This window comes from Trachemys scripta, chromosome 7 (genome assembly GCF_013100865.1).
Source record: "Trachemys scripta elegans isolate TJP31775 chromosome 7, CAS_Tse_1.0, whole genome shotgun sequence".
Taxonomy (NCBI): domain Eukaryota; kingdom Metazoa; phylum Chordata; order Testudines; family Emydidae; genus Trachemys; species Trachemys scripta.
This window is the reverse complement of record NC_048304.1, coordinates 70822102-70837472: the sequence shown is the minus strand read 5'-3', so window position 1 is coordinate 70837472 and position 15371 is coordinate 70822102. Positions and strand designations below refer to the sequence as shown.

At 39.7% G+C, this 15371-nt stretch overlaps 1 protein-coding gene across 1 annotated transcript in view; it reads right to left on the bottom strand.

Moving 5' to 3' along the window:
• The window catches only part of NRG3 (neuregulin 3), an 877186-nt gene that overhangs the window by 841674 nt on the left and 20141 nt on the right, over positions 1 to 15371 (bottom strand). The window lies entirely within an intron of this gene.

Genomic DNA, 15371 nt, shown 5'->3' with positions numbered 1-15371 from the left:
GTGAGGAACAGAGGGAGAGACTAGTTATGATGGGAAAAAGGGAGTACTTTGGGGTAAAGAAATGAGAGCCCGAACACCAGAGTTCCAGCTCATGCTCCAACACTGCCTCAGTGTGCAATCTCTGCAAATGGGTTCAGAGTTGAATTAGAGGAGAAGGTGGCTTGCTTATTATTCAGAAAATGCTTTGAACTCCTCAGATGAAAGGTATTATTTGGATAAAGCATTTTCATTATCTTGCTTTGAGCTAACGGCTTGATTCTCTCCTTTCCATTGGTGTAAATGAGATGGAAGTTCACTAAAATAATTGAGTTACACTGCTGTAAAGCGAATGAAAATTAATCAGAATCAGGCCCTAAGCCAAAGGGTATGTCTACACTGCAATCAGGTGATTGCCACACACATAAGCATACCCAAGATAGCTTAACAGATACTGATAGCATTGAATCTGAGACAGCTAAGTACAGGCTGTAGAAACCTGCCGAGCAGCCTGGGTGCGTAACTCATGCGTCCAGAGCTTCTCTGCTATTGGTACCTGAACTAATTAGATTAAAGCTAGCTTGTGTATGCCTACACACACATGCTGAAATCACGCCTCTAACTGCAGTATAGACATACTCCAAGAAACAACTGTAGGGATGGAAAAGGAGTAATATATATAGGCTTAAGATGAAGTGGGGCCATTAATCTTATAAACACATAGCAACAGATATCTTTATATTTGAAACACACACACACACACACACACACACACACACACACACACACACACACATCCCCCACTCCATATGTTTATCCCTCTGGGGAGAGGATGAGAAAACAAACACCACATGACAGATATGTAGTCATGTTGCTATGAAACTATGGCAAGGCGATTAGATACTACGGTGACCAGCACAGTGTAAGAACCTATACAGAATAGAACCAGTCTTGAAGTATGGTTGTAGAGCAATGGAAAAACATACACATCTCCCCCATGTATCATTAGAAGAGTAGACCACTTTAGTGTTGTCAAATTCAGTAGGAATGGTTAGTGCTCATTTGAAAACTTCTGAGAGTTTTGCATCTGAGGTACATGTTGGCTGACAGTAAGGAGATTTGCATGTGCATGCACATGCAACTTATGGTCCACAGGAGAAAGACATGGCAAGCGGTGAACAATAATGGTTCACTTTGATGTCATTAAAACTACTGCAATGATGCAATGCATGGGACCCAGTGAGGTAAGAGAGGGGGGAATAAAAAATCTTGGAAAGCATTCTGCTCAGTGAGGTAGATGCTGCTGAAGTAACTGATTAATGGCAAAGCAGTTCTGAAAATAAGATTTTCGGTTTATCAACAAGTTATATAAAAAGATGATATAGCTGGGAATAAAGCTTTCTGCAAATACTAGCTTTTCTGTCAAACACAGACAGTAACTGACCATGTTTACTCAAAGAGAAACAGATTATAGTATTAATAGTGTACATTTTCATAGCAATTTTTATCCAAGTTTCTGACGTGTTGTAAAAGCCAAATAGGTAAACTGTGGTTCAGAGAGATTAACAGCTACCAATGAATCTATTACAACCCTGAAACTACAATCTGGGAGCAACTTTGGAGAAATGTACACAGGCCCTAATTTCTGTAGTGAAAATCATGGCCTAAATTGATTACCTGTACCAATTTTTTTTAAATGGCAACCTAAAATGAGCATTTGTTAAAAACTGGCTTAAGTGCCCTACAGATCCCACTGCTGTCAGTGGGAATTACTGGGTGCTCAGAACGTCTGAAAATCAGGCTACAGTACTTATTTAGGTGAAGTTTAAGAAGTTCTAGTCTAACGTTCATGCAATTTATTTTGAAAGACTATTGCTGATTCTTTATGCTTCTCTGTGATAATAACTTTTATTGCACTAACAGGAAAAGCAAGTGCAGTATAAGATAGATGTTTACATAGGTTAATTGTCTTTTATAAGTTTTACAGTGCAAGCCTTACTGCAAGTCTAAATCCAAAAGGGTAAATACAGTAAAACCTGCTTTAGCAACCACCTCTGAAGAGAGGCCACCTGTTACAAGCGATTACTTGCAGATGCCATGGAACATTTTCCCCTCTAATCTGAGTGTGAAGAAACTGTGAAGACCGACCAGCTGTCATCTATGACCAGCAACCACATTTTCTTACTCCCTTCAGAGCTGGATACCTGGCCAGTACCCGCTGCTCTGGCTACCCAGTTCTGATAGGTGACCAGACGCCCTGATAAAATCGGGACCATCCCGACATTTTGGTGTCTGTCCCACGTCCCGACCAATCCTTGGTCAGGACGCATTTTGTCCCGATATCCGCCGGCAGCAGTGTGTTTTTTGGTTTTGTTTTTTGTTTTGTTTTGCTCAACCGGCAGGACTCGATTTTTTGTTGTTGTTGGTTTTTTTTGCTCTGCCGGCGGGCACCCCACACCCCCATGTGTCCTGATATTTTCTTCCCCTCATCTGGTCACCCTAAGCTCTGAAGACAGCAAGCCTTTGAAGAGAGACCATCTCTTACAAACGACAACTTTTGCTAACTCCCATGAGTAGTTGCTCTTGGCAGGTTTTACTGCACATCTTGCACATATTTAATTTTAAATTTCTCATGCAAAACAATAAAAAAGACTTGTGTGTCACATTAAGGAGAATAAGACAAGGTAAATATCAATTAGAAAATTCCTTTATTGTTTAAAATTCTTTAATGCTCTTTTAAATAAGTTAATATCACTTTAACATTTCCTGAAATTTGCAGGTACTAAGATAGCACAGAAATAGTTTTTACTTTTAAAATTATGCTATTTTCTGTTGTTAAAGTATATTGCCTGCTTAGAAAGAAACTGCAGTCACTGCAAACTTACAGAGCAAAGTTTCTAATTAGTCCAAATGCTTATAAATAAGTTTCACACAATAGTTATCCTCAAGTTCAGAATTAGTAGTTCATGGATCATTGAAGCATTTGCTTAAATCCTGTTGCTGGAAAACAGGGAGGAAATAAGAGCAGAAGTGGAGAGCAAGAAACAAGCTGTAGAAAGATAGCAAACGGGAAAGGAGATGTTCTTAAAACAGAGCATTAAGTCTCTAAAAGGGAAGAAGAAAAGAAAATGAGGAAAATCCATTTTCTCTAAGTGGTAAATGTGTATATATAACTCATGGAGGAAATGGAAACAATGCTTTGAATGAGGTTATCATTTGTAATTCACTGCATCTCCACTTGAAATTCATATTGTTTTGGTTCAATTAATTAATTGCTAATTGTCTAAAGCAGCGGTTCACAAATTTCATTGCACTGTGACCCCCTTCTGCCAACAAAAATTACTACATGATCCCAAGAAGGGCGACTGAAGCCCAACCTGAGCCCAAGCCCAGACCCTGCTGCCCCGGGTGGGATGGGGGTTCGAAGCCAAAGCCTGAGGGCTTCAGCCCTGGATGAGGGGACTGTAACCTGAGCCCCGGTCCAGTCCACAGGGCTAAATCTGAAACCTGAGCTGCGGACTTTGGCTTCAGTCCCAGCCAGTGCAGCTTGGGCTTCAGCTTCAGCCCTGGGCCTGAGCAAGTCTAATGCCAGCCCTGGTGACCCCATTAAAATGGGGTCAAAACCCACTTTGGGGTCACAACCCACAGTTGGAGAACCGCTGGTCTAAAGAAAAGAAAATCCACTCAATACATTAATTAGGTAACGTATAAAACCTTTACTTTCCATTTTAAGGAGAAAACTTAGGTCCAACTAGTATTCATTTCCAAAGTAAAAAAATTCAGTATAAACAAAAGAAAGCAGAAGATGAGCAACACATTGTTCAAGATGGAAGCTGTGCAGTAAACTAGGCAACGTAGAATGTATGAATACTTGCCATGTGGCCAAGCGATGATCGGGATCAGCTGGGGGTGGGGAAGAAAGGGTCAATAGCTGATCCACCACAGTCAAGGCTGAACCCAACTCCCTTAAAGGATGAGCCAGCACGTGACACATATAAAAGAGTTAAGTAAACATAGGAAAAGTATAAATGTGTACACAGCAACAGAAGCAGCATAAAATCAAGAACAGGTCACCTATGATGCCTGTCAAAGGAAAAGCACCTTGATATAATAAGTATTTCTGGAACGCGGGGCAACGACAAAAAAAAAAATACAACAGGAGGGACAGACGAGTTGAAGGGAGAGAGGGACTAGGGGAAACACTGCTACTAAAAGCTTCCATGCAATCTAATGAGATAAACATTCTGAATGGTCACACATTGTGTAGGATTGAAGGGTTAGATTTTTAATCAGTAAAATGTCCATTTCACCAGACACACACAAAATGGCCAAAATATATTTCCATCTATAACAACTGAATTTTACAGACAGGCAATGCTGCCTGTAAGAAAAATACTGCTTAGAGTTTGATTTAAAGCTGTTTACCATGTATATTTTGATATGTAATGTAGACAATTTGTGTTTTAATAGTTTAATGCTTTACCTTTGATTCTTAATGTGTCATTAAATTGTCTCACCCTCCCCATAATTTCCAGTAACTGTGAAAATTTAAATCAATAAAAATTTTAAAAATGCTTAAAATAAAACATCAATATTACCCATCAAAATTATATAAAAATTGTATTCTGCCAATTCTAGACATTAGACAGACATTGTGTGGATACAAATCCCACAACATAAGAACATAAACAATCCAGACTACCAATTTCCAGATAAAGATAGTAGGCAAGAGTCTCAGTCCCACTGGTTTTGGTTCCTTCCTCACTCCTTGCAGCACATGGAATATCTCAACACAGGAGGAATGATCAGAGCACTGGTGCAGTTTAGAGCAGCCTTTAGGCTTCTCTAACATGCTGGGGCCAGACAAAAAAAATCAGGGGGCAGTGACCATCTCTCTGAGAGCCTCCTCTGTTGGCTGCATACAGATAAAACAGAGAACCTGGCCCATTGAGTTCTAAGGGAGATCAAAGCAACAAAACATAATAAAGTAGTAACAATAATGAGAAAATTAAACTACCTTGTCATGTTGGGCCAAGATTTGGAATAACAATTTTTCAACCCTTAAACAATTGATTATTGGAATACCTAGTTCTAGAGCACACAAGAAGGGATATCATTTTTGACTTAGTCCTAATTGAAACAAGGCAGTGGGTTCAAGAAGTATAGTGACCACAAAACAGTGAAGGTTAACATCCTGAGAGGATGAACTGTTTCTGAAACTATCATTAAACACATTGAAATTTAGAAAGAGAAATACAAAGAGGAAGGAGAAGAGAGAAGAGAGAAGCTAGTCAAAAACACAAGTCAAAATTTAGGAAACCAAAAAAATTAAAATCATAAAATTTAAGGATATTGCAATTGAATCTCAGAAGTTATGTGCACGCTCAAGGTGGAAAAAAAGGGACTCAAGACAACAAAGGGGAGACAGGAATATGGTTAAATGACAAGGTACAAGAAGTTATTTGAGCCAAATTTGTATTCTTTCATAGCCAAGCAAATCAAATAGGAAACAGCATGCAATATGGCAGGTAAAATGCAAGATGGAAATTATCAGTTCTAAAAGGGAATTTAAAAGCCAATTAGTCAAAGACAATATTTAAAACATATTTAAGTGCATCAGAAGCAGGAAGTCAGAGAATCAGAGCGTCTGCTGGACTTTCAGGCAATAAAGAATCAATTAAGGATATTGCAAAGAAATAAAGTGATTTCTCTGCACTGCTCTTTCCAACTTACTCTGTTGTTGAGAGAGATGTGATGGGTTGGACCTCCCTTCTGGGATGCCACCTGATGTACTGGGGTTTCACTGAGCCCCTCCTGCTCCACCAGCCTGGATTCCCTCTCCCTGTTTTGCTGAAGTAGGCTTTCCAGTCTCTTGCAGCAGCACACACACAGGTAGGGCCACACCCAGCTGAAGGTACACCCCCTTTGGGGATTAAACCCAAAATAATATTGTCTTGTGCTGTATAGAAAGATCTGCACAGCGCAAATTCATAAAAATTCACCTCTCCGTCAACGTGAAGAGAGATATGCACAGTATCTTGCCCCACAGTTAGAAATTGCACAAACTGGGTTTAATAAACAAAACAAATATATTAACTATAAAAGGCATAGTTTAAGTGATTATAAGGGATACCAAACAGAACAAAGCAGATTACTGAGCAAATAAAACAAAACACGCATACTAAGCTTAGAATCTTAACGGGTTTCAAGAAGTAATTCCTCATCCTAAATGTTGTTTTAGGCAAGTTGCCGAGTTTCTGTAGCTTAGAGTTCCAGTTATTTCTTCTTAGTTCCTTTGTCCCTTCAGGTATTTTCAGCAGTCTGGCAATGGTGGAGAAAGTGACCAGATTAACCTCCTCCCCAGACTTAGAAAGGATTTACCTAAGGCGGGAAACCTTTGTTTGATCCCCATCCCCCTACAGAGGAAAAGTAACAGCAGTGTCCAAGGTGGTATTTTGTATCAGGTGATCTTATCACCTGACCTTGCAGTGTCAAAGCAACTATAAAACCAGGTTAAGTTGCAATGTCCATAGGAAGGAACTCCAGGCAGATGGGAGATCCACATCTTTGAAGACTCATTGTCTTTTTATAATGGCCCATTAAGGCTTATTGCTTACTCTCTGGGTAGGTATTTCCCAATTATACACACAGATGTAATTGTTACATAGACAATATTCCTAATTTTAGATACAGAAATAATACATTCATACAAATAGGTTAATCACCTTCAGTAAATCATAACTTTTCCAATGATACCTTACATGAGCCATCTTGCATAAAATATATCTTAGTTATACCATATTCATATCATAACCATATTTCTATGAAGACTATGGGGTGTAACGTCACAATATATATCCCAGACCTGCTTCTTTCTTCCAGCTAATGAAGATGAAGCACTCTCTGCAATAGAGGTGTCAAAAGAGGAGGAGTTAGAACAATATAATTTAGGGTTATCTGATTTACAATAAATATATGTAGAAAAAATTACTTTGAATTATAAGGTCTTTGTCAAAAAATTATATAATCCAATAAAAAAAATAAAGCCAGTAGCAGCTCCTCACTAACAAACCAGAAGAAAAAGCCCCCAAACAATATCCTCCTCCCTTACAGACATCAGCACTTATCATGCCCTGCTCCCTAAAATCAGTATGATGACCTCTCCTCACACACAATGAAACTGTTTTGTAAACCCATACATTGAACTCCAACATGCAGTAAGAGAGGAGCAGAGATATGGAAACTGAAAAAAAAGCAAGGGGCAGAGGGGAAAAACAGCCATGAAGGAAATCCATCATTACATTTGCTATGCCAATTCCACTCGACTAGAACTCCATGAACATAGAGGTACTCTTCACATCAGGTGAATCTCTAAGGGCAGAGCTGTCCTATAAAATCTTTCCACTAACTTCAGTTGTTATCGTATGAGACTCTCAGGGCAGGTCTTCACTACGGGGGGAGGGGGGGTAGTCGATTTAAGATACGCAAATTCAGCTACGCGAATAGTGTAGCTGAATTCGACATATCGGAGCCAACTTACCCCACTGTGAGGACGGCGGCAAAATCGACCTCCGCGGCTCCCCATCGACGGCGCTTACTCCCACCTCCGCTGGTGGAGTAAGAACGTTGATTCGGGGATCAATTGTCGCGTCCCGACGAGATGCGATAATTCCATCCCCGAGAGATCGATTTCTACCCGCCGATTCAGGCAGGTAGTGTAGACCTAGCCTCCGAGAAGGGTAATTTATCTCAGAAACCAATGCCACAATAGCAAGTTGAACTAGTTGGAATTATTTGAATTTTGGAAATAAAAAAAAATGCTATTAGAGCTGGTTCAAAACAAAACATCTTTATATGAAAATTGCAAGTAAGTCAGGCAGTCAGACATTCTGCCATGTTTTGGGGGGCTGAAAAGACTGAGCGGATCCACAAATTTGGCCCAAAATCAGAGTCTTCTCTCCCCTTTCTTCTCTGCCCCTCAAAAGACTATGGCTATTATATGCTTTATAGCAGTATTTCTCAACCTTTTTGATACCAAGGACCCGCTTGCTGCCTTCCTGAACTGTGTCAGGGAGATCTTAGGGATCAGCCGTTGAGAAAGGCTGCTTTAAAGCATGTGCCTCCTGCCCCTTCTGTGGTGCCACATTATGCATCAGATTGCTGGGAGAGTATTTCAGGCTGTGATCCTGGAGCACACACCTAGTGCAGCACTGCAGTACCCAATTCATTTCCCCCCTGGGTTCTCCAATTCATTCAGTCACAGCCTCAACTTAATAAATTAGGCCCCAAAAGGGAGAAAGTTATGGTAAGTCCTCACAACATAATATCTTCTAACAATTCCAGATTCAAACTTTCCTTCCTCAGGGCTTCCTATTTACCTTAGTTCAGGGTTCCCTAGTTCCCTTTGAGCAGGGAAGGTCTGCTCGTCCCATTACAGCTCCTGGGCCTTTCTGGAGAGACCTTCCCCCAAAGCTCTTCTTAAACCTCAGACCTTGGAATCAATCTTTTTCTTCCCTTGAAGCAGGATCTCCAGAGCCCTCCTTTTGGGGGTTGTGTTTGAATCTAGGCAAGCTTCCACAGCCCATCATCATCCTGATTCACCACAGGAAAGCCTCCCTCCAAGCATCTCTGAACTCTAAGGGCCTGTGTACATGAGGAATTTAGCCAGAATAGGTATTGTGGGGGAGGTGGGGTGGCTACTGCTCAATAGTTTATCCCACATCTATTGTGGACACTATTCTGGAATAAGCAAATTTATTCCAGAACAATTTCTTCTGCACTAATTATTACAGAATAAATTGACTTTTATTCCTCAATCACTATTCTAGTCAATTTCTAATGTTGATACCCTCTAAGATCCCTCTCCTTGCTTTTTAAACCTCAGCAGGTGACCACGTGACTCAGGCACTTGGCCCCATTCCCAGTTTTGTCCGGTGATCATTCCATCAACTACCTGTACTTAAAGGGACCATGCCATCAAACAGGTTTGGCTGGCTCCAGTTCCCAGCAGTACTTAAAGGGGACAGACCATTCCGCCACAGAGAGGATTACCTGGGGGTTTGAGGATAATATTTCCCTTTCAGTGGGCGTTTTCACAGACACACAAGAACCCAGGACTCTATGTACTTGTTTCCATTGACATTTATAACTGAGCCGTAACAATGGAAGCAGCAGCATGGAGCACTGGAAACAATGTTCACTATTGAATGGCATGAATAGAATGCTCATTGTTATTCCAGTTGAACAGCTTTCCAAATAAATTACAATAAGAACAAAAATGATATTGCAGATGTAAACGGAATGAGAAAATGAAGGTTTTGTTAGGTGATATCATTTACACATACTCTAAGTAGTATGTCACCTGGGAATAAACCTTAGATGCCCTTGTCATGAGTAAAATTAAATGACTTGCATACTTACCTAGCAGACTCTATAGATTCCTCCAATGAAATAGAATAGAGAATAAGTAAATGTCTTCCATCTGATGTTAGCAAAGAAATTCAGTATCTTTTGTCTGTATGAAGGCTTTTTAATTATGAGAGGAAATATGTTGAATACTGGATGACCATATAATGTTTGATTCTGTGCAACTGTAGTCTTAAGGTGTCAACAACTAGGAATTAAAATTAAAGACCCCATACTGACAGGTATGAGTGCTTCCTTGTGGTGATGATTAGCCTTCATTCCCATGGACTACAACTCACTAATGTACTGACTAGACGTTTAGGGTGCACTGCATTTTACAGGAAGTGCTCAGCACCTCAAAGGTTTGGGCTCCAAGACATAACAAAATCAGTGACAAATATCAAAAATGTCTAAGATTCTGTGAAATCAAACAAGCACCCCGAAGTTCAAATAATTAGCCTACATACATCATTCAAATCCCTTGGGGCTACAAAATTGGACTAGAACTGTAGTTGTGTGTTTTTAGGACTGTGCATCTTGGTTAGAACCAAGCAACCAGGCTCAGAAAAGTGAAAAATAATTGTCAAATAGTTAATTGAACTTTTTAGAATCATAAAAAGATGTAGTTTTGCTCACATATGCCAACTATGCAATGTGTACACCATGGGACTTTGCTTTTGTCAGTTTGTCCTCATTTCCAGTGCTATAAATATTTCATTCGTGACTTGTGCCTAATGTTTTATGAGAAACACATCTGATCATGTTGTTTGGATAGGTTTGGGAAGGGGAATATTTCTGTTTACAATTACATTTCCAGCACTTGTAATACCAGTTACATAGCTGATAGCATTTAAAAAAATAAATCACTTGGACAATCACTCCAAAAAAATTGGATGTTTATCTGGATCTAGAAGAGGAACCACAAAAGACCCTGCAACTCCCTTATCTCCAAACAGTTCCTCAATAGGATGCACCTACAGGCAGCTGTCTGGGGGTAATGTTCTGCTCTGCTGTCCTTCTGGCATCTTCAGGAGCTTCTCCCCTCAAGGAATGGTGAGCTGTGGTGTGTAATCTGTCTTTCTCTCCACCAGTGCCTCAAAGTAGTCCCATGCTTCTCTCTCCTCCCAAATTAGTGGAAGATTGGGATGGTCGGTTTCCTTTGTGTCCCAGCTCACTGAAACCTCATTCCCCCAAGCAGCACCAAGGTGCAGTGAAGCAGAAAGAGGGAGCAGCAGCCTCCAGCCTATAGTGATGGAAAGCCAGAACTTCAGCCTTTAAAAACTGCTGCTTCACAGTTCCTGGGACTGAGGCTTGAATGGAATTGTAAAAACTGAGGTAGCTCCTGCCAAAACATGGACTTCTGGCAGTTTTGCAGTTATAATTAAGACCATGTTTAGATTATATTTAGTTATAATTAGGATTATATTTAAATTATAATTACTGGTAATTATAATTAGTGTGTATTTTGAGGACCACAGTTCATAGCTAATAAAGATAGAACTTAACTTTTTACTTTTATTACTACACAAAATTAAGCCAAAACTTGTTTAAAATAGATATTTTAACCTATTTATAGAATACCAGATCTTAGTTCAAAGGGTTTTCCCACCCAATCATACAATATGTTAATATTACAGATACTCTACGGATTTCCTACTTACAAAACTATGGATTTCTAGAGTCAGTTTAAGGCCAGAAGGAACCACCAGATGATCTACGCTGACCTTCTGTTTATCATAGGCCACCAATACCATGCCGCATCTGCACACTAAACTAAACTCAACAGCTGAAATTAGACCAAAGCACTAGAGCCCTGTGCAGATACACATTTATATCCGTGGATGCGGATATCAGCAGATAGAAATTGGTATCCACTGAACTGCAGGGCTCTCCCAGGAATCACAGCAGCAAAAGGAGCAGAACGTGGAGCTGCCACTCCCAGGAGCCAGCGCCCTGTGCTGGCAGCTCCTCTGGCACAGCTGTATTACCCCCAGCCCTGTCCTCCAGCGGCACTGTACAGACCACAGACAGGAGACGCAGCTGCAAAGAAGGGCTGGGGGCGGTACAGCTGTGCCAGAGAAACTGCCAGCATGGGGCACTGGCTCCTGGGAGTGGCGGCCCCACGTTCTGTTCCTTTTGCCACTGTGGTTCCCAGGAGAATCCTGCGGTTCAGCAGATATCAATTTCTATCCGCGGATATCCGCATCCACAGGTATAAATTTGTATCTGTGCAGGGCTCTACAAAGTATTACAGCCCACAGAAGACTATTGTGTGTCACTGGCAGACAATAGGAGGGACCAAGGTGCACGAGCACCTGAGGCCTCCCACAATGGCAAGGAAATGATTAAGAAAGATATACACAGGTAACCCCAGCAAGTGGCCTGCACTCACATGACTTGGACATCTTTGCAAACTTATGCAAATAAGGCAGTATTTCCACAATATATTACAAACAGATGAAGGACATCAGTAAATTGCCGATCAATTTACTGTCCACACCTATGATAAACCTGGCTTGTGATGCGGTTTTCGTATAGTGTTGGGAAGTAACAATGGGGTCTTTAGAGAAACCTGAGTTAATTTTTCTCTCTGAACAGTTTAATACATGATATAGGGGGTCATTTTCTGGCATCACTTTTTGTGCAAAACTCCCATTGACTTTGCAACAATGACCCTAAAGGTTCTGTGAACCTCTCACTGTAATAAATGATGCCACAAATTAGCTTTGCTTTGTGAAATACAAGTCTTTTTCCATCAAGAAAACATATAAGGATTTGAACGGTCCTAAGAGGCCTCTGGAACTGCAAAGTTCAGAAAATGGAAAAACTGAAAGATTCAAGACTTAGAGACCAAGACTGTACATAAAATGAAAGAGCTGCACCTTTCTATATATATTAGAAAACCCTAGCAAAATTGCTGGTGCTACTGTAATCAAAATAATAAATAAGAGAAAACTAAAAAAAAAAAAAAAGATGGCAGAACATGGGTGGTTCTGTATCCTTGTGTACTTTCTTGATTCTTTCTTCCTGAAACTTGAACCAATGGAATTGGTGTTTTGAATTTATATTATCTGCACAAGACCCATCGTGTGCCAAGTGTAAACTCCAACTTTGAATAGATAACTTTTACTCAAACTGTAATAACAGGAAAAAGGTAGAGTAAGTTGCAGCAGAATTGTGGATATTAGCTTTCACTAATAAAGCTGCACAAGTTAAAAATGCTAACCCCAGGCTAGAACTTCAGCGTTCTGCATGCAGAACAATCTCACTAGTTTCTTATACCATGATTATCACTGAGCACTTGGCAGAATATGGCCCACAGTGGAGTGTATTAGATATTTAAGCTCTTTAGCCTAACACACCTCATAATTTTGATAGATTGCTAAAAGCTAAATTTCTCCTTCATTGGATCCATTAAACTTCTAATGATATCAGTCAGAGCAGTGAATGCATATAGGAGAATTTACCCTAAATCTGACACCAAGGCATATAAATCAAGTAGACACATTATATAGAATAGACTCAAAGCTACTCATATTATATACTCTATTAATGAAATGCTGAAAATATCTACAGTAAAATTATTAAGAGTTTCGTATAGCCACAGTTTATACTATGGAATTTATCACTATTTTCAGTCTTACATTTGCAAAGCTTATTAACTTTGCAAGTTCGCTGGAATGTCTTGGTTCTGCTTATGAATCCTTTTTCCACAGGGGTTTAGCCAATAGGAAGGTGTAGACTCTTCAGCCTACAAATTATGTAGTTTTTCTACTATAGATCTTTAGAGTATTTGGCAATAGACTGACAGGAACACAAAATAAACTTTAGTTCTATATGTCCATCATTCTTGATGATAATTTTGGACTAATATTTGAATAGTAGATCACAGACACTAGTTAGTACACATGAATTATTGATTTAAAATATCCAATCCATTATTTTTTCCATGTGATTAAAACAATGATTTTATTTCTTTACTGAATGTGTGAAAGATGCATAGGTTGGTCATCTTGTAAATAATAACACACTAAACAACTCATGCACTTATTGTGTATGTCATTGACCCAAAAGGCATGTAATGCCAATGTATTATACCATTATACAACTGATACACTTTCAAAGGGGAAAATAATTGCAGAGGAGAATTTAAATGTTGTACTGTACTTGTAGCAAAAATTCCCTACCTCTGTAATTTTGCATTGATTTTTAGCAGTTTTATTTTGAGGGGACAAGCTAATGATATAACTTTTAAAAATAAAGGATTTATAGCATTGCCTTGAATCAGGTATAACAAACTTTCCATATAGTTGTACTAATGCAGATAGGCCTATAATTCAGTACCACTACTATTCCAGGTCTTGCATCACATTATGCTAGATTATGTTCTGGAATATGAAATGACCTCATTGGGAACATGATCAGGGTGTAACACAGGTTAAGTGCCAAATTTCCACTGACTTCATTAGGAGCTGATGAAGGCCTTGGGGAAGAGTATGGGCTTGATCATATGTCATTAAAGTCAATAGGAGTTTTGCCCTTGATTTCAATGTGAGCTAGATCAGACCCTAGATGGCCTACTATTCGTAGTCAATGACAAATTTTAATCTCGAGCTTCACTGGTAAAAGATGTCAAGCACAACATAGAATGCCCATGTATTCCTCTCTCTTTTATAGAGTGCTCAACATAACGATGCTTAAACAGTAATAAAATAAAATAAATTGTTAATAGTACAATTCCATTCATTTATTATTTCTTCTTGTCATTCATTTCATTATTGTATCTGCAACAATAATCTTGGCTCTCCATTCCAAAATGGTAGATTATGCCATTTAATGTTCATTAAATACTGGAATAAAGACGTGAAAAGGAGGATTTTACTGAAATATTTTTTTAAAAACTGAAATGATTCAGTGTGTGCCTTAAAATTAATGCTAAGTGAACCTCCAAAATAGGAAAATTTGGTTTGGGGCTCAGGTCTCTAGATGCTACCACAATGTGAACTGCTAACAACTAAATATTTTCCAAATTATTAAATCCGTGTAAATGCAAAACTGGTTTGGCTATTTCACGAGAAGAGTCTAGTGAGACTCAATAATTCTAGTTTCTGGTATCCCCGATAATATCACGGCAAACCTGGTGGCTGAACTTTGTGACTTTGTCCTCACCCACAACTATTTCACATTTGGGGACAATATATACCTTCAAGTCAGCGGCACTGCTATGGGTACCCGCATGGTCCCACAGTATGCCAACATTTTTATGGCTGACTTAGAACAACGCTTCCTTAGCTCTCATCCCCTAACGCCCCTACTCTACTTGCGCTACATTGATGACATAATCATCATCTGAACCCATGGAAAGGAAGCCCTCCAGGAATTCCACCATGATTTTAACAATTTCCATCCCACCATCAACCTCAGTCTAGACCAATCCACACAAGCGGTCCATTTCCTAGACACTACTGTGCTAATAACCGAAGGTCACATAAACATCACCCTATACCGGAAACCTACTGACCGCTATACTTACCTACATGCCTCCAGCTTCCATCCAGGACACACCACACGATTCATTGTCTACAGCCAAGCTCTAAGATACAACCGCATTTGCTCCAATCCCTCAGACAGAGATAAACACCTACAAGATCTCTATCAAGCATTCTTAAAACTACAATACCCACCTGCTGAAGTGAAAAAAAAAAAAAAAAACGATTGACAGAGCCAGACAAGTACACAGAAGTCACCTACTACAGGACAGGCCCAACAAAGAAAATAACAGAACGCCACTAGCCGTCACCTTCAGCCCCCTACTAAAACCTCTCCAGCACATCATCAAAGATCTAAAACCTATCCTGAAAGATGATCCCTCACTCTCACAGATCTTGGGAGACAGGCCAGTCCTCGCTTACAGACAGCCTCCCAACCTGAAGCAAATACTCACCAGCAACTGCACACCATACAACATAAACACTAACCCAGGAACCTAT